The 19,661-nt window shown below is 49.3% G+C and overlaps 1 protein-coding gene across 1 annotated transcript in view; it reads left to right on the forward strand.

The window, feature by feature from the left end:
• Window positions 1-19,661, forward strand: part of LOC106750264 (transcription factor collier) — a 102,559-nt gene that overhangs the window by 61,440 nt on the left and 21,458 nt on the right. The gene's annotated exons all lie outside the window — the stretch shown is intronic.

Raw genomic sequence — 19,661 nt, forward strand, 5'->3', positions numbered from 1 at the left:
TAGCAGCAGACTTTCGCGGAATCCTATCGCAGGAAAGGACGTGTCATAACGCTGGGACGGTCTGTGTGTGGCCGAGCAACCGGAGGCTGAGGTGAGCTCCGGCTCGCTAAGTTGTCACTCGCAGTCAGCGACTCCTTTTTGCCGAAGAGGAGGAAGAGAGGAAGGAAGAAGCGAGAGACAGACGGACGAACGGACGGACCATGAGGGAGGAGGACGAGGAGGACCCTACGGTACCCCAGAGCTGGCCTCCCCTCAGCTCGCCCCTCCTGGGGATCCTCCGGTCCGTCAAGAGCCACAGATTTCCAGTTTTTCTTCAAGCTGCACGCAACCAGCTCTCGATCTAATAGCTCGCCCCCCGACCCTCCCCTCGGCCCTCCTCCAGCCTTCTCTCTCTCTCTCTCTCTTTCCCTCTCCTCCGTCTTCTTGCTTCCCTCGCGTCTGCTTTTCCTCTTTCTTCTCGGACGAGCTCCTCTCCGTCTTCAGCGCTCGCGAGACGAGAGAAGTTGGGTGCGCGGGTAGAAGCGAAACCGGAGAGAAGCGAGCCCGAGGATCGACCTAATGAGGATAATTCCTGCATTGATTGCCGAGGCACATGGAATGGTACAAGCAGCGCTTGTCCGACTAGCAGCCCGGCTGCTTGCTTCGTCGACTCGCTGACTGACTGACTTGGCTGGCTGGCCGGTTGGCTGGCTGGCAGACTGACTGCTGTCCGTAAATCATTCTTAATTAAACGATAGATATTTAATTAGGAAGCTCCAGATTGAGTTAGTTATGAGGCATTTAACCGTCGCCCGTTATCGAGGTGGGCGACTCGGATGGCATCTGGTGACGAGATCTGGTCGCTCACGGCTGCCAGACGCGCATTGCGGGACGGCGACGGGAAGGGAGAAAAAAATTAGCCGAAGTAGTGGCAATGTTATCGCCGCGATAGAGCTGAATTCGAGGTCAGTGCCGATGTGCAACGTGGCTTATCGCGCCGGGTTTATTGCGATACAGCTTGCGTACGGCTTCGTGAAACTTAGCGGCCGCTGCGACTAATTGATGGAGATGAACCAAATCATTCCCGTTTCGTCGCCGAAATTTGCATTCCCTCCGATTTATTTTTAAGGTAGTTGGTCCGTCGTGGTCCGGATTTTCAATGGCGATATTAAGGGATCCCTTTATTAGTTTATTATTTATTGAAAACAAAAAAAAAATACTTTATTTAACTATCTAAGCAATAAATGTTAATTTTGAACGCGAAATTAAGACAAATATCTCCATTACAAACGCGGAGATATTATTTCTTTTTTATTTTTCTTATTGATGCTTTATTTAACACGTCAGTTGAGCTAATAGAGGCACAAATAATAGAAAGCGGTATATACGTGTAAATATTTAAATATATATAGTGTACACAGTAAAAATTTTAAGACCGATTTTATTACAAATACAAAAAATTTTTTACTGTATATGTACACATACAACGGTCATATACAACAATAAATATATACAGCGATTAAAATAAAATGATCAATAGTTGCGAAATTTTTTATGTCTTTATATTAATCCTTAATTTCTCTATATTAATCCTTAATATCGCAATAATTTTTCGTTAAAATCCAAAATGGATAGTTTAGAAGAAATTATAAATAAAAGTTAAAAATGAGACGTTAACCTTAAGGAACGCATATAAAAAATGTCATTTTTAGTTGCGAATATCTCGGCTTCCGAGCGGCCAATCGTTCCCTAAAATTACAGACGTGTAGATATAGTATTTCCATCAACATGTAGCTAAAATTTGAAAAAGTTCCCAAGAAAACGCTTTGACGAATTACTTTAACATATTGTTCACCTGTAGTTCCCGACACTGTCCCATCTTTGTTACCGCATCGCCGTCATCTCGGCCATCGTGAAAACATGAGTCTTCCCGCGCTCGGTCCACAATGTGCTAATTAGGAACCCCATGAAAATGGCAGAGAATCTCGCCGACGAGGCGTTCTCGCGGTCGCCGCGCCATCGTGCATCCTGCGAGCTCTGCATAAAAGCGGCCACGTGACGCGTCCCGTGCCTCGTCGCCGGATACATAAAACACTTAACGGCTAATTTCCCAGCGGGTGACGATGTTGCCCTCATATAAGTGCCGATCCACCGAGCTTAGCGCGAGACGAGAAGTGCCGACAGAACGTTCCGCGGGTGTCAGCGGGCTTTTGACGCCTCTTGACAAATGCGCCCGTCAATGAAATGCACAGCCCTCCGGGCAGGCGAGCAGGCAGGTCAACAGGTCAGGCAAACGCCAGGCGCCCCCGCTCGTCCTCGTGATCTGGTTCTCGTTCCGCGCTCAAAACGCATTTCCTTTCGGGGGCCGATGCGAGCACGACGCTCGTTTCCTTTCGCGAGAACAGCGCTCTCCGAGCGATCCTTCTCTCTCTCTCTCTCTCTCTCTATCCCTCTTTTTCCGTTGCTGCCTCTCGAATTACAAATTATACCGGCAATTAACGACGAGCCCGAGGCTTGTACGATCCTTCCACGGCGAGGCGAGCGACGATGTATCCCCGCGGCTGTTCCTCGTTGACGTGCGCGTGTACAAGGAAACCTAGTCGCGCGCGCGCGCGCTCTCCGACTCGCGGTTCGTTTTGAGGATACATGATTTTTTTCGCGGATCTGTTACCGCTATGGTAGCGTGTGCCCTTAAGCGTGCACTACTTCGTACCGGCGACGCCGTAGTGGCGTAACTCTGCGGGCCGGTGAGCTTCGCGATGTGCCGGCAACGAGGGGGTCTCGCGGAAAATGGAAATGTACGATTATGTCTTGGAGATTGCAGCTGGTCTTCACTGCCGGCGGGTGGTCCGCGCGGATGTAACATAGGTGACCGGCTGTCGTCTCGGAAATTAAGTAGCGGCCAAAGGGAAAGTCTTCGAGAAAATCGACTCGAGCGAGACTGTTTGCCCGTGTGAAAAGTTCGCGAAAAATAGTCGGGAGGGAATATATTATTTTATTTATATTCTGTAATTTATTCACAAGTTAAGGTATCACTGCGTTCAAGTGAGTGTTTACCGTAAGCTATTGAAACACAATTAAACTGATCAGAATTAAAATTACTTCATTTAAGAGGCTGAAAAACAGGTAGTTACTTAATTCTAGCACTTGTTTTCTATGTGTGTTATGATTGAGCAAAGTATGAGGAATCCTTTCAATATTTATACTTTATAAGTAAACATGCACATACACGGGCGTGTGCTATCAAGCATATAACAATATTAAAATCCCATTTATTAACCTTCTAATCTGATATTCGGTTAAACTGTCAGTCAATTTTGACGATGACAATCGCACGAGGCACGAAGCAAGCCGCAGCAAATAGCCAATCAGTGTCGTGGAAAAGAAGCTTCATCCTATGTATTTGGAATAAGAGAATGAAATTCTCACCCGGTGACGAGATCGTAGTGGGATAATTTATTTTGGGAAAAACGTTGAGAATCTACGGTATATCAGGAGAAATCTCTATGCGGATTGTAGCGAATGATTATATAACATCGTGAGAAGAGCGATTCTAGATCAAGTAATATCCATCGCAATCCCGCGCTCGATTCTTCGGCAGCGTCGAGCTCGCTCCAACATTCAATTAACCGACCGAGTTTTACGACGGCTGTAAATACACACGTTCGTGTTTCTCGCGCCTTCCGAAGATCACCGTGCTCCTCGTGACCTGCCTCCGCCGCCTTTGTCCGAAGTATCGCGAAAATTGCTGAAAAAAATTCGCGTCTCCGCGCTTTACGCGGCCCGTGATTCGCGATAATTATTCGGCCGAGAATCGGAATGCAATTTTCGCGAGAACTCGCGTTTTCACGCATCGGCATTCGTGCGCAACTGCGTCAGGCCTGCATAATTATCGCCCAATTATCGCTCAATCCACATCGTGCCTCCAGCGTAGCCCGAGGTTTATATATTCACGATATCGTGAGGCAAACGCGCATCGTGTGTTCATTGCGGTAAGTACGCGAGGAATAATGCAGCTGTATTCTGTGTACTCGCTATCTATCTTCCATCTCGAAATGAAAGTAGACTTCTGACGGAGAAAGAGAGACGAGCGAGAAAGAGAGCGAGTATTTTCTAGATCCGCGGGAAAAGCGTCGCGCGCACGCTAGAGAGAGACAGCGGCCGGAGAGTCTGTATTGTCCGTGCGTAAAACGTAGTCCACTAGGGATCTTTTTTTTTTATTCGATATAATAAACCCTTACTTTCTCCTCTCGGAGGAGAGCGGGAAATATTAAAGTTTCCATATGCGAGATACGTCGCGTCGTACGACGACTGACTGCCGGCAACGACGGCGACGGCGGGTCGAGCTAAGCGGCATTTTACCGGGCGTATTACATTTATTTAATATTATTTACGGCAGGTTTTACGACGCCAATGATACGTATACGGGAGTCTATCCAATATCAAATATAACGTCGTAACCCGGAGAAAGCGCGGAGGGTGGCGGAGGCAATAAATGTACGGCAAACGGCGCTCTCTCTCCCGATAGGCGGCCCTGCTGCGTACATGCTCGTCCCTCGAAAATAGGTAGCAATCGAAGACTCCACCGCACACCTACTACGTGTGCACGCCTGAAAAAGGACCAGCTCGGCTCTAACTTTCTCACTCTTTCTCTCTCCCTATCCTTTTTCCTCTTTTCCCTCCTTCGTTTTTTTCATCCTTCGATTCCACGTCAGCCGCAAATAAAACGGCAGGCAAACGTGTGTATATATATATATATATATACACACGAAAGATTTCCGACACTTTAATCGAAGCGAACACGACAGACGTCGCCGTCGTCGTCGCCGATCGTTAAATATTTCCTCGCCGAAGTAGACTCACCGGTCGCGGTGTTTCGCAACGCGGTGTACGCGATGCGCGATCCTCTGACTCATTTATATCGCGCCGAATGGCGTCAATCGAGCCGTCGACACGCCTTCCGTCGGCTTATGCCAGATGAGTTCGAACGACGGCGAATGGCTCGCGCTTTCGCGTTCGGTATCAACGTAAATCCAACTACCCGAATCGTATGGAATTCAATTCGAGTCGCTCGTCTCTGTTCGGGACGACACCGACAGAAAGAGAAAAAGAGAGAGAGAGCGACGGAAAAAGACTGTAAAAGGAGCGGCGGGCGGGGCGAGCTGAAATGGCTAAATAGAAAACGCAAACGACACCCGAGTTTATGGCCACTCACTCGTTTTCCACCTCCATCGGCCGCCCTCTCTGTTTCTCTCGCGATTCGGTGGACGATTTCACGTATACTTCAACACCCCTCCGTGCACGAAGCAACCCTCACCTACCCTCCCCACCCACCCGACCTGCCCGCCCGGCCACTTCGCCCCTTTACAGATCGGAATCGTATCGACGCGGCAGAAGGAAGTCCGCGACGCGCAGCGTCTATTCTGCGCAGCTTTGCGCGGATATCGTGATCGATGGATCACGTGCGTCCCACTCGTCACCCGGCGGCCGAGATAACCGCGGAGAGTGCGCTCTATTATTAACGGAGCGACGATAGCGTGAGTTGAAAATATTTTTTTTCTTCCTCCGACAATTTGTCTCAACACTTCTGTCGCGACATTCGAGCCCGCGTCGCGCGTATGAACCGACCCTTAAGTCCCGATGTAATATTCGTTATACATTTTCTTTAAACCCCGAGAAAATCCTTGCTCGATTGCGCGTTAAATTAGCGAGCAATTTAACGATTCCATTGATCAAATAATTAACCGTCCAACCGCGTTACGATCAGCGACCTGTTGTGAAACCGGCTTTAGGCGCACGTCCTCACGGTTGGCTGCAGCCTGATATCGAAGGGAGGGAAGGAAGGAAGGTAGGAAGAAGACACGAGCGGGCAAACTCGACGATTAAAGCACCGCGCGCATTTCGCCCGTACACGCGGCGAAATTCGCGGGCATGGAAATTCAGTTTCCCGAAGTGTGTGCCGCCCCCCCCCCCCCCTCGAATTGTAGATCCGGCATTTGTCTCTGTCCGGCTGGGGCGATCGATCGGGCGGTGTATCGGTGGGCCGCGAGTGACTCTGCGAGTGAGAACAAGGAGAGAGAGAGAGAGAGGGAGAGAAAGGAAATCGAGAGAGAACAAAACCCGGCCTCTCGCCACTTTCTCGAACGGATAACGGCTTAGGGCGTACCGTAATATATACGCACGCGTCTCGCCATCTCGTTGGTCCCTCACCTCCCTTTGAATACTTAATGCAGACAATTCGCCGATGCAGTTATTTCATGCCGGCCTCCCACTCCCCCGTCTCTCCTACGCGAAAAAGATTCCGCAGTCGCGGCACGTACCGCGGAAAGGCCCCGTGCGCGCAACGCTTGTTGGTCGCGTTTATACTCCCACGTACGTATGTATGTACGTACGGGAGTCAAAACAAAGTTATGAAGAGGAAAATCCAGAGCCGCCCGCCGCCGTTTCGCCGGAGGAACGACCCGCTAATGCGTTCTCCCTCCCCCCCAATGGCCGATTCGGGGGGAAAAACGAAAGAGGAACAGGTGTCGTCCCCCCCGCCGGACTCTCGTTAATACCGAACGGGAAACTAATGAGAGTCTCTCGACTCTCGAGATCGCCGAGATCGATGAGAACGCGTCGCTTTTTACGATCCTGCTGCCGTCGCAAGAAGCCAACGAGAGCGCGCTTGTATCTGTGTTAACGTTCTCGCGTTAACGTATTATCGCACGGCCGCGATAACGACATACCGGAAGATACCGAAGGAGGGCAATAAAACGTTAAGTGGCCGCGAAACACGGTCCATTGCCGGGGAGAGAGAGACAGAGAGAGAGAGAGAGAGGGAGACACATACGTACGACTGCATTGTAAGTGCCTATTCACAACCTCGTATGTACGTGTAAGTACGTCCCTTGTAATATATCGGGCGAAATGTGACCGCGCAATGTAAGATATGTCCGCAGTATAACACCCGCGGCGCGCGCGCGCTTTCTTCGTGCCGCGCGGAATAAATTTTTAAATGTTAATTGCGACCGCCCACCCTGCGAATGCAGCTTTCATTCATTGGCCGCGAATTTCCTCAACTGACCATCGCGTTCAATTCGCTCGCCTGCAATTGAAAAGAGCAGCAACAGATCGTCATGGTGAATCTGAAGGAGTTGTCCTTCCCGGCTATTCCGAGAGAGCCACTCTCCTCGTTCCGTTGCGCCGAGAGAAAAATATTTGGCGCTTGTTTAATTATAATATCATAACTATGAGCCATATTCGGTCAATTATCTGCAGACAGGAGGAAGATCATTTTTTTAGTAAGTGTTACTGTAGGGAAAAAATTCAGAATCAAATAAACGTAATTTTTTTGTTCTCCAGCTTCTTAAATTAAGTAATATTTTTATCAATTTAAGGGTATTTCGATAACTAGCTATACCAATACATACTTGAACACATTAATGCTTTGATTTGTAAATGAATTACTGAATGTAAGTGTAAAATGGTTCTTTTAAGGGAGTATTTATTAGAATTGCAATACTTCGTTTCAGTTGAGGAGAAAAAGAAATTCTGACTTTCCTGTCCAGTAAATATTTCCTAAAAATAAATTCTGATATTCTCAACATTATAAATTTCATACCTGTCGTAATTGTTTTAACATATACGAGTAAATGTCTACTTGCACGAAGGAAATACCGTACATATTTCAACACAAGTATAAAATGTTTTTTACCGCGGTTAACTCTTTTTTTCCATTGCACAGTGTCAGTGATAGCAACGTTACATGCATATCGTTACTGCTACTATTGTGGTTAAAGCCAAAGGAAGGAAAATAATTGAAGCCGCAAGTAACTGTAATTTCCACTCAGTGTTGCTTTAATTCGATTTTCCGACTTTCCAGCGTGATTCGACGATCGCGACGGTCGGTTGAATATATCGTCGGCAGCGCCGCCGCCGCCGCGTCCGGGCGAATTTCGGAGGGGGGGGGGGAGCGTGTGAACACCGTAAAATTTAACGCGTTTCAATAAACGGAGGCCGCTCCGCTATCAAAATCGTCATGGGGAATTTGTTCGTGTCGCTCGTGCTTAAGCGCATCGCCGCGTAGGTATCGTGTATAATGCCGGGGCGCTGTATACGCGGCGTTATCGCTGTACCAGCGGCTATACCAACACAGATACACGCGGGGGGACGTACGTATCGCGACCGCGGCGGAGCCAAGTAGCATTTGCATGAATTTGTTGGTCCGATATCCCGGCGAAGATCGTGCTTTAAGCCGAAGGAGCCTGAGAGAGCGACGCCCGGCGGTGCGCCGCGCGCGAACGCGTGAGCGCCCGAACGGCCACCTTTAAGACCCCCTCCTCCCCGCCGGGGAGCCCGAGGGGAAGGTGACTTTTTTCAATTTGTTAATTCAGGGTAATCCTGAGGGTGGCTAATTTCGACCCGGCCGTCCCCCTGGCCACCCCTTCCCTCCGCGGACAGCAGCGCGCGAAGCTCTCCTCGACCTTTCTCGCGCCGTACGACGTAGACTCTTCTACTGTGACTTTTAATCTCTGCTATATTTCTTTGAGACCCCTCCCCCCTTCCCTTGACTACCGCCGAGCCTTTCGTTCGCGCCGACGACGAGAAACAACGGCGGTGCACGATATGCGTTGTACGACGACGAAGACAAAGACGACGACGACAATGTGCAATTGAGCAGCAGCTGCGTTCCCGAAAAGGCGAAATGTAACTTCACTGGCGGGCTCATCGCCCGTCACGTTCTTTATCTTTCTCACTCTCTCCCTCTCTCTCTTTCTCTCTCTTTCTCTCTCGCTGCCCGCCTCATTTTATTTTGAAATCCGATTGCGAGCGATGAATTCCGAGATTACCTAAATGGTCTCGGGGGCAATAATGTAAATTTTGCCGACGGGGTTTTTTTTTTCTTTTTTTTCCTTCTTCCTTTTTTTTACGGGGGCTCCGCCTCGCGATTGCACTCATCCGTGACTCGAGAACATAATCTCGCGGAGCCTGCCGGGCAGGGAGGAAAAAGCGTTTAACGCTGCTCGCGAATAAAACGCTCGCCATCGATCAAGGTAAATATACACGCGCGGTCCCTGATTTACGGTAAGATGGAAAAAAAGAAAGGGAGGAAATGGAGCGAGTTGCGAGAAACGCGCGGTATCGAAGTATCGCGCGCGAGTATTTATTAATGCCTTGCTTCGATATAACGTACATAGATATATATATGTGTGTGTGTGTGTGTATGTAACGGCGTGACGTCGCGATCTTTGGACGTTCTTGGGCTCCCGGCGTAGCCGAACACGAACTACTGTACACATAGAGCTAACGGGATGACGGGCGTCGGCCATGTTGTCTTGACATTCTCCCCCGGGGGTTGTCGGAGGTGGATATATTTAGCCCGCCGCCTCCAGGGACCCTCGCCACCCCAGCAACCCACCCAACCCTCAAACCACTCCCGACTTATGATGCCGTTGTCCGACCAACCCCCAAACCTCGTGCCACTCCTTGTGCGAGGTTTACACACAAGGCTCTTGTGAATAAAGAAAGCATGTGTCCGCTACTGAGCCAATTGTGTTGCACGAATCTCCGATACGGTGAGTCTCGTATTTTACGTTTAACCGATGCGCCCGATAATTACGGTTGTCGCCCGATCTAGCCGCGAATTATTCACCCCGATGAATAATCATGGTAATTGCGATTCGATAACGTTGAACGTTTCCAACGAGATTCCTCGGGAATCTTTTCACCTCGAAGAGAGCGTTCGAAAAGCGGCACGCGTTATCGTAACAAAGACTTCGGACGCGCGTTAGAAATATGTATGTTACACCCGATCAATATTTATCGGAACATCTACAATGGATAATTGTATCGCGCGCGAAGTAACGACGCAACGAGGAAGGAGGTAAAGCGACGTGTTCACGTTTAACTCGGCAATTAATTTATAATTCTTTTCCTCGTCCGTCTTTTTCTCATCGACCACCCCCACCCCCTCTCTCCCGAGGAAATACAATCGAACTTGATAATTACACTCAACGACGATATCGATCATTAAAGCGCGGGCTGCGGATATCTCGATTCCCTCAAAATAATGGCAATAAGCAGCGCGCACCGCTAAAGCCGCACCAGAGAAACACATCTTGTCAACATTAGCGGGCCGGTCGGCGGGGGCTATCGGGGGTTGCGCGAGTTTGCTTTCTTCAGCGTTCTCTCCCACTCCGTCCTTCCGTTCTTTCTTCCTTCTTCCCTCCCTTCCTTCGTAGCTTGCAGCGCGTCTCTCTCTCTTTCTACCTCGCTCTCCCTCTAACTCACCCTCGCTCGGAGAAAGAAGTCATCAATATAGCGGCGGCTTTTCGTTCTTGGCCATCGGAAGGGACAAAACTTTGCCCACGGATGGGCGGGGTCACGCCTAATCCCCAGAGTCAAAATGGAAGTCTCCGGAGACCCCGTCCTTGCTACGGGGGAAGCGGCGGAAGTTTCGTCGCACTTGCTCCGGGTTAGGCCGGACCGGGGGGTGGCTGCGGACGATACTTTCGCAGTCGCGTAACGTATTACCGAACCGGGGAGGACACTCTGCGAATTTCGGTAGCCCGGGCGCGCTCACGCGGAGGGTCGCGCGGAGGGGCCAGGGGGACGCAAGGGTTCGCGCGAGGGGCGCACTGCGCTCACCCTTCGAATCCTCCCTCGTTGGGCGCCTCGAAGGGGAGGAGGGAAGGAGGAAGGCCCTCCATGCCTTCCCTTTTCTTTTCGACGACCGCACGCATACGTGTGTGCGGGCGCGCGCGCGTTTACGTGCCAATACCACCTACGACTCTGCGGAGTTACACGCACGCGGATACTACCAGCCCGTGATGGCTTTCGATTTTTCGCCCGCTCGTGCGGATCCGCTCGAGATGAGACGAGAGGAGACGAGAGGTGAGCGTACGCACGTGTCTATCTGTGCGAACGTCACTCTCTCTCTCTCTCTCTCTCTCTCTCTCTCGGTCTTTCTCTCCGTCGCCGTCGTGGACCGGAGAGAACGGAATATTAGTGGCCTAGAGAGTAGATTCTTCGTTAAATAATATATAACGTTTGTGCACACGTTAGGACTACGTGCTCGAAAGATCAATATCGTCGCAACTTTGGAGCAGGTCAAACAAAAGAATGTGTAGCGCTCGAGGAAATCTTAAGGGCAAGCGGGAGACACGCGGGAGTGCACACTTGCGAGAACTTACCTCCGGTGAGATAGCTTTAAACTGCGAATGTGCTATCTTTACGGCATCTCCGAAGCAGTATCGTTACCCGCTTGCTGACAAATTGCGATCATTGGAATTACACGTCGAACATTCCCAAACATCGTGTCGTTGAAATGACGCGAACGAGTGCGACGCGTTGGTCGTTTTAGCACGCAAACAACACGAGAGAAAGAGAGAGAGAGAGAGAGAGAGAGAAAAAGGGAGAAAAAAGAGAGAGAGAGAGAGAGGGAACTACATAAGTGATCGTAGAGCGTTTCTTTCCGGAGCCCATAGGTCTATAACTTTCTCGACTATACCATAAAACGTCGAGCGTAAGGCGGTCGCGCGAGCACGACGCGAAAGCACGCCGGCTCCTCGTGCGGCTCCTCGGAGGAGGAGGCCACTCCATTATTTAAAAAGTCGCGTCGCGGAGTGCCAGGAACAAGACACGGAGATACAATGTCGAATAACGCTTCAAGATTCACTTTCGTTCTCCGGCTCAGTATGCGGGGCTCGATACCCAGCGTGTGTACGTAGCGGGATAGAGGGAATCCACGGTAGGTCGAAACAATGGGGGTTGTAAGTTGCGCGGATAATTCTCGAAGGCGGAGGCCGGCGAGCACGAGCGGGCAACCTTTTGTGCGAGGGTGGCCTAGGCAAGCGAGCGGGTTCGCGATCGCGGAAGAGGGCGGCGGGAATGAGTGCCGCCTGTACAAGGCGTGGAATTTCATATAAACTCGAAGGAACTATCTCTCTCTCTCTCTCTCTCTCTGGTGTTCCGCAAATTATTTTGTGTGCTTATTTACTTTAACTTTTATCTATCGTATTTCTTTATTTCGTTATTGGATTCTCACCATATATCCAGCGACTTATTCTGTCTCATTGTATCACTAACTGCGATTCGCAAATTATTTTACACACGGTAAAAAACATTTTGTATTTGTACTAAAATCAGCCCTTGTGGAAATTGTCGTATTAAATCTTTCTATTTTATACTATTTTTACTCAAATTTTTATATTATATACCCGTGTGTTAATTTAATATTATGTTTATGTTCAAACATTCAACATTTCGTATTGTATTGATATTCAACGCGTGTAATTGTGAAAATTACGCGTTTTTTTATACTTTCGTGTCGATTAATGTATTTAATTTTGCGTTACTTTTTGACATAATATTTGTGCTACTTTTCAACATATTCACCTTGTGTTAAATTAACATAAAAATTTGAGTGAAACCTGTTAAATTTAACACATTTTTTACCGTGTATGCTTATTTACTCCAATTGTTACTGTATTTCTTCATCTCACATTGAGAGAAAAATATAGTTATTTACTCTTTCTTTCTCTCTCTCTCTCTCTCTCTCTCTCTCTCTCTTTCTTTCTTTCATATCCCTCCGAAGCGTTTCGCTCCCCGCGACCGTATTTACCGGCGCGCTTTGTCAGCAATTTAATCACTACAGCGTGAGTTCACGCGCGCGCGTACGCATCATTTCTTATTATCACTCGGCCGAATTTCGCGTTACGCCGAGTAATCCCATTTCCGGTAATTCCGCAAGTACCGCCGAGTAATCCTATTTCCGGTAATACCGCGGGCGATGAATATCAGCGATCTCTGAGGGCAGAGTTTCGACGATGCGACGCGCATAATGCATGACAAAGTCGCGACATTTCGACGTCACCGTAAGAGCTGACCGCGCGTTGTCCCGATAACCAGCCGAACTCGGGGCTTAGGTTATCGATTCGAGATATCCTCGACCGATTATCCTCGCGCGTATTATTATCCGCGTGTTACTTCGGTGACACATCTGAAACAATTCCCGAAACAAAATCTGATGAGATCTCGTCTCGTCGTGCGCGCCGTCTCCGTTACTGCCTCCACCTGTCCGGCCATTCCGCTTTCGTGAGCCGCGATAGGGTGCACGCGAGCGGGACGAGGAGGAGGAGGCGCCCTGAAGAAAAGAGGGAAGAAAACGGAAAATGGAGGAAGACAAGGAGGGTGCGTCGAGGAGCGGCGACGTCGAGAAAGAGACCGCGAGTCCCACGGGACTATCGACTGCCGAGTCCCGTGGGGCAAGTCGATACTCCGGGGACACCCCGTCCTCCTTCTCCTCTTCCTGCTCCTTCTTCGGAGGGCTACCCGCTTCCTCCTCACCTCCTCGTCACCTCTTTCTACCAGCATTCGAGTTCTAAACACTCGGCGCAAGCGCGAGACAGCGCGACGTCCTCGACATTGGCTCGGCTCTTTATATTATACTTCGTCTCGACAGGAGAGTAGGCTATACGTACAGGGTGTCCTGGCTGCTCCCCGCTCACCCTTCCGCGGATCCTTTGGCCGATTTGCAGCGCGCCTCCCGGCGAAAATGTCGCGCGCGCGTCGTAGCTCCTGAAATTATCGAGACTGAGAAGAACGACTCGTTACACAACTTGTCAGAATTCGAACTTCCGCCGACAGGATTTGATTTCTCACGATGGACTGTGGATCTCGATGAAAATTCAATTCAACGGTCGGCCGTAAACACGGTGTTCAAAACGGAACGTCGCGAATAGGAGGGAGCGCGATCAAATTTCGAGTACGAGAAATCCGGCTTGAGACGAGCCAAAGGATCAGTGGATGAAAGAAAATACGCCGAATCTGGGGCACCCTATATACTTGTATATGCGCTCTCCGGAAAGGCCAGTAGTCGTCCGACCTGAGACTGAGAGAGGAAACAAGGAGCTTTCGTGTAATTTCCAAGCAACAATCGGATAGAAGGGAGAGAGCTTTACCTCCGGCTTCCCGTGATCGCGTATTTTAAAACGTACTAAAGACAACGGAGAGAGATAGTGATAGCGGCCGCACGGTATCTCCGATTCAAACGCGTTATATTCGATCGAATTGGCCTCGTCTTATTCCCTCTCTCTCTCTTTTTTTTTTTCGAAATAACATTGTATCTCCCTACGACGCTTTTTCCCCAACTTCGACGAGACGGGAGAAGCGCTCGAAACGAAACGTGTTTCCTCTCTCTCTCTCTCGCGAGATATTTGGCAAGCGAGACGCCGGCGGAATTATACGCGGAGCACTTTCACCCGGCTATGACGCGTAGACCTCACGGTTAAGTTACATGCGAGCACGATGAGCCGGTAACGGTGTGGCGGTCGGGTTGTCAGCACCGGTAAGTTATTTAGCGGTTGAGGTCGTAGCAGTTGGCAGCGCTGTCTAATTGTAACGACACCTTTGGGACCGGTATCACTCCCCGTATACCCACCAAACCACCCACTTTCCACCCTCATGATCGTTGAAGCGCTCAGGCAGCCTCCCTCACGCCGCCGTTCGCCCGTTCTCGCTCGCTCGCTCGCTCGCCCGCCCGCCCGTCCGTCCGTCCGTCCCCTCGGCCCTCCTCGTCGGAAACCCTCAGACGCCGTAAACCAAAAATACGACGACACTTTGTCGAAGCGTCCGCGTCTCGTCCGTCTTGGCTTCTTTAAAAAGGAAGCACGAAGGTAGCGAAGAGTCGTTAGCCGCGCGCGCACGCCCTCCTGCCCGCGCTGCGTCCGCGAGTAAAGCCTTTAAGCCGCGGATATACTGATATCGTCTTCGTGGTTTAAGGTCGTTTAATCTCGCGACGCATTGCATTGAGTTTTGCGCTTAAGCGGCCGCGCTACTGCCGGAAAAGCACCGCCGGCGATATTAAGCGTCATTTTTCTTCCGGGTTTCCCTCGTCCGATCGAGAACCGTCAACGCGGATTATTAGCCGGAGGCTCTCTCACCGGTCTCTCGCCGCGTGACATTTACGTGGGTGCTGTACATTATCGTTCGATAGAACATCCTGATATACGGCGAAATGTCAGATTTGACGCGTCGAGCAAGAACGCGAGCTCTCCTTGTTGGCCGTTTGCTCCGGCGATTTGCACGGCGATCGCGTGCGACGTATGAGAGAAACGAGAGGGGGAAGGGATTGTAAGAGGGTGTGATGATTTGTATGCGGCGGAAGGTGCAGTGAAGCAGCATGAACATCACATTCATATCCGTAGTTTATAGGAAACTTCGAAATGCATTGAAAAAAATTCCCCTCACTTATGTACAGGGGAGTTTTGCTGGAACAGCAAGTTGTTCGTTGATATAGTGAAAACAAACAGATTTGTTACACGAAAAAAATAATGTTGCTGTCGTGGCGAAACGTCCTTGTGACAGCAATAAAATTTAATTTAGTATAACCAAATTATTTTGCCGTTCATACATCCATCAAATAGCAGTTAATTCTCTTGACAAATATTTCTCTCCAAACAAATTTGTTGCTGTCCAAACAAATTTTCTTTACTTACTGTCGCTATATCAATAATTTGCTGTTCTAGCAAAATTTATTTTCTCAGTGCGGAGAGTAACAGAGATAAAAAGCAAAGGATTGACGAAATTTTATACAGCAGATAAAGAATTAGCCATAAATTTATTAGTTGTTCGAGCTAAGACGCTACAGCGAACAATGTAGTTGCAGCAAATGTATTTTACTTCCAACTACTAACGTCATTGCTGCTACAGCTGAATTCATTAGCCGCGGTAACAACGACATCAGCCTATTTTAGCCGCCGCGACTAGATTTTAGTTCCTGTAGTTAATTTTCTCCTCTGCGTGTAACAAAATTGCTGCACGCTAAATCAAAGCGATGCAACGTTGTTACACCTTTCACGTTTCGAAGAGCCACGAGACGTCGCGGAAATTAAATTTGAGAAATTCCGCAACATCGCCCGCTAACGACGTGGAAATTGGAACAGCCACCGAGATACAGCTTTCGCGCGTCGTTGACGCAATAATTTCCAAGATACGCGATGATGAACGAAATGTGTATATGTGTGTATGTGAGCGGGACGAGCCGCTGTGCTAGCTTGTCGCCTCGTAATCGCGCGACTCGAAAACCGGATCTGTCTCATAAACTTTCGCGCAAGCATGGACGTTTGCTTTATTGCCGGAGCTTCTGATATCGCGGCGGTTGGTAGCAGCATCGGTAGAAAGGCAGGCAGGCAAGCAGGCAGGCAGGCAGCATTATCTTCTCAGTGAGGGTGAGAGAGGGCGAATGCCCTCCCCATGAGATCACCATGGCAACCCCTACACGGCCCGCCACGGCGTCGTGTCCTGCGTGCTTCCATGTCCTGCCAGCATGGCGACTGCTAACCTCCCAAAGTCCTCAAGCAAAGAACCATAATCCGTGTCTTTCTTGTCGTCAGCCCGCGCCGACAGCCAGTGCGCCTACGTGCAGAGCCGAGCGACGCGACGCGTACGTGGCACTCCTGGTATGTAGTTTGCGAGCGAGCACTTCGCCAGATTATGTGCAATCGTGGCTTCGTGTGAGCGAAACAATTTGTAGAACGCACCGTGGAAATGTGTGAATGAGCTCCGCGAACTTCGCCGACCTCGAACAAATTTTTACATTTTTTTTCCGTAAGTACACGGGGAGATGTCGATTTATCATCGCGTTCGCCCGTAAAAAGGAAGATTTATAGCATTTCTGACTGAGTGATGGACACACTGATAGCAAATTATGCTGACTTCCGGCGCCAAAGGTATTTTACAGTAGTAGCAACATGTATGTGAAGTCAATGTTATCACTGATACTGTGATAACGTTTACTAAAAAAATGGTTCTTCCGACTATTTTTGTGTGGTTGGAGTAAAAAAGGATAGGTTTGCTTGCCGAAAATAACGATAATTTTCCGTCATTGTGGGCACTCCTTCGACGAATTTTGAAAATGCTGTAGTTCCGAAGTTCCTTCGAGGTATCGGCAATTCGAAAGGAGGCGCAAAATAAATGCTCCTTCGAACTCGGTTGGGAAAAATTGCTAGTTTCCTATTTGTTTTTATTTTTTCCTTTTGTTCGCGGAAATATGAAATTTGTCAGAGCGACAATTCTCCATTGCCGAGAATAATCAGCTTCGCTTGCCAGATCCGCTCATTCAACGATTCTTTATACCGGCGTTCATCGGCACGAAAAAGCGTCCATAGGGAGAAATTAAAAGCGTGGCCCCCGGGCGGAATTAAGACATATTTTTTAATAAAACCCGATAGAGATCACGCTCATCGAGGTGACTTTTTTTCTCGCTCCGCAAGCGCGAATTCCGCCGAGGTAATTACGTTAACTGGGAAATTTTTGCTGGATCGCGGTAGAGCGCCTCGATGGGGAAGATTGAAGTAAAAATGTTTAAACGTTCCGCGTAATGCGTAAGAAATGTGACATTCCGCAGCGGCTGAGAAACATCGTCGGATAAAAACGCGCTGTTCTAACGAGAGATAGAACGCGGTGAGACGCGGCATTACTCGCAAACGTTGCCGGGATATTGACGAATAAACAGCTTTAGAACATATATAGGATTTATGAGAGAAGGTATGATACATCGAGAAAGAGGGATAGTTTTAGTTGACGATTGCCGAAATAAAAACGAAACGCCTGAAAGTTAGTAGAGGAACCAGAGATTGTGCCGAGTTTCGAAGTGGAGCTGCACTTCTCAAGGCGAGCTGCAGAGAGAGGAAGAGAGAGAGAGAGAGAGAGAGACCCCGTGAAAGGGGATAGGCGTACCCTCGGTAAGCCTGTTAAGGAAGGATTCGCGAGTTTCCTCAAAGGAGCCGCGAATATTAAAATCACATTTTAGCTCCCCTAGTTTGACGACAAACTCCGCGACCAGGCAACGAGGTTAGCCGGGATTAAGCGAGCTTCCGTCGACAAACTTACGGCGTGTTATTGCCGTGCACACTGACACGCGCCGTTCCAAACTGTCTGCAACGTAGGGAAATTCTCACGGTGTCGCGGGAGTCGACCGAGGGTGGGGGATGTATCGTCCCCGTGTTGCACAACAGTAACAGTAAACTGCACGTCTCCGGTGCAGTTTTCCGAAATTACAGCCCGCGATCGATCGTTATCGCCGCCGCGCTATCAACCTGGATGCACCGTGAAACGCCGCGTCAATCGGCTCGGTGTGTTTTTTTGGAAACGGTAAAGAAGTGAAGTAGCGATCGAAAGAAAGAATCGAATTCGCCGTTTCCGCGTTGGCGGGGCACCGATCAGGCACAGTTGTAAAATATTCCGAAAACTTTCCGTTTACTTGGCACTGAAAGAAAAATATTTGCCATTTCTGTAAGCCATATGTGATATCATAAATAAGATAGGTCAAATGGAGAATTACGCGTAGTGTTGATTTCACGGTTATTTATTGATTGTTAGAGCAAGAAGAAAGTTTCCGAAATATGCAAATGCGATCGATCGATCGCCACGTGTCGTTTTTACGGACAGATCCTTTTGTTTCGACGTGTTTCGCAAGAATTTCGGACACGCGTTCTCGCACTTCTGACGTCATCAGGGAAGAGCACGACCGCAGGGAGGGTCCCTTGAAACCGGAAGAAGATACAGTTAAGGCCGTAAATGGCTATAATTTTATTGAAATCTCTCTCAGTATCTACTCGGCTCTTGTGTGAGCGCGGAGATAAATATGCGCGTTTCTCACCACGTACCTCGGTCGGCGTTCCTCTCTCACGCGGAAGCAGGATGTTGTGATGCGCGCGTGCTGCCTTCCTCTCCACCACCCTCTTTCCGTCTCCGGCGAGCGGGCAAACACACGGTGTAACGGGGGAGCATGCGCGACTTACGGTCGTTTTTGTCGATATTTGACAGCGGCAACTTGAGAGACTCCTAACTCCGGCCGGGCCGTGCTCTCAGGGGGCTCCGTATCTAAATGCGGGGCATTAATAAATCGCGCGTACACCCGCGCGTATACCGCCGGACGGAAGGGGAGAGGGGCGGGATCGTCGTCGTCGCGCGTTAAGTTAGTTTACGCGGTTGCAGGTTCTGATGCATTTATGGAAATGCCCCGCTCCTTGTCCGAGCGCACTGTATGTGCCCAAGGCGGGCACCACCGGGAGAACGAGAGAGCGAATGAAAGAGAGAGAGAGAGAGAATACTGCAATTTTCGTAGTTCGTGCGTCACAGCGCCGGTTATTCGAGTATCAGACGCGCGAATTTCGCGCCGAAAATTCGCAGTCGGCGACCGTTGGCTTCAACGATCGCTCCGGAAATAATCTTCGAGCTGTTCCGAATGTGTAGCGAAAATAAAATGCTGCCATTATACCAGGGTGCGCGAGGGTAAAGAGACGCGGCATCGTTCGTGGCGATCCTCTGTTAATTTGCTCGCGTGCGCCTTGATTAAAATAAGCGCGACGACGGGGAGGAATCGGGGGAGGACGAGTTTCGGTGACTTTAATTTTCGACACGGTCGGTTAAGGGAAAAAAAGAACGTGGCTCGGCCGGTCCCCTTTTCGGAAGTGATAGATCGTGCGTTCTTTCGTGTCCTGAAAAAATCTCTCATGACCCGTGCAGGAATCATATACATTCATATGTAATACTGGAGGCTGACGAGACATCAGTTCTGTAGAGGAGAAAGTCGTATTGAAGCTCTTGAAGGTATAATAGTAATATTCTTAATATCTCCGCTATGTAGAGGCCAATTCTTGTGATTGCTTATAGAATGATGTGTTTGATAGCCCGCC

This window comes from Dinoponera quadriceps, unplaced genomic scaffold (genome assembly GCF_001313825.1).
Source record: "Dinoponera quadriceps isolate SergipeBrazil2010 unplaced genomic scaffold, ASM131382v1 scaffold3676, whole genome shotgun sequence".
Taxonomy (NCBI): Eukaryota; Metazoa; Arthropoda; class Insecta; order Hymenoptera; family Formicidae; genus Dinoponera; species Dinoponera quadriceps.